This window comes from Alligator sinensis, unplaced genomic scaffold, assembly GCF_000455745.1.
Source record: "Alligator sinensis unplaced genomic scaffold, ASM45574v1 scaffold834_2, whole genome shotgun sequence".
NCBI classification, from domain to species: domain Eukaryota; kingdom Metazoa; phylum Chordata; order Crocodylia; family Alligatoridae; genus Alligator; species Alligator sinensis.
The window spans coordinates 481,646-482,702 of NW_005842511.1; positions in this window are offsets into that span (position 1 = coordinate 481,646).

Sequence of the window (1,057 nt, forward strand, 5' to 3'; positions counted from 1 at the left end):
CAGCACTGCAGGCTAACTAGAAAAGGCTTGGATTGTGCATTTAACTGTGTTCTTGGTGCAGGGCTCTGCCTTCATGTAAAATCTGATTCCCCTAAATTTTCTTCAAGTAGTCATGTAAATAAAAGAGGAAGTAAAAGTGTAGAAAACATGTTAGCATGGTAACTCCAATTAATAGTGAATAATAATAATGCATTTATGAATCCTTCACTAAAATACAGGTATCTCTGGGATGAAACAGAAACAGTCTACAAAAACCCAGGACTAGAGGATGCACAATAAAGAATACCTTATTTAACTGAAACTCAAAATAAAACCAAACCAAGGCATACTCCCTTCTTTACCGCACTTTTCAGATTAATTTAGCCTTCTTGCCAGCATAAGCCAGTGGTTGGGAGGTCCAACAATACAAATATTCAAATGAAAAGATGATTCCCTTCTGCTTCAGAAGTGTATACTGCACATTATTTCACTAGTATTTTACTGGAAGAGTTTAAGATTTTCAGCCAATCATAGGTTTTAAAAAGTTTTCTCCCAAATGTAATGTGCAAGTGGTACTCTATAATCATAACATTTACCTACTTCGCTGAGTTTATTTCAAGCATAGTAAGGGAATTATCTTAACCCTCAATCAGAGTGCAGGAAAATCATGAGTTACCCTTGAACCAAGGAAGATTTTTTTCTTGTGAAAAGTGAATATGGAACACAGCCTCCCAAAGGTGCTTTCATAATAACATGACAGAAACAGCAATATTCATACCCTACATCAAATCAAAGATTATTGCATTTAGTTCTCTGAAAGGAAATCCATGGCATTTTGTGACTATGGGTATAAAAGCCATTTAATATTTCTGGACCTGAACTTATTTTAGATTAGTGCAGACATCTCCAGAATAGGCAAACAGCAAGGTCTCCATGAAAAATTGCTCACTTTCCTCTTCACAAACAGAAGCATCTCCTGAAATAAACTGGTTGCCACTAGCACTCATGTTTCAGCTTTGAAAAATAATACCCATAAAATAAAGGTTTCATAGACTTCATAGTAATACTAAAGGGAAAG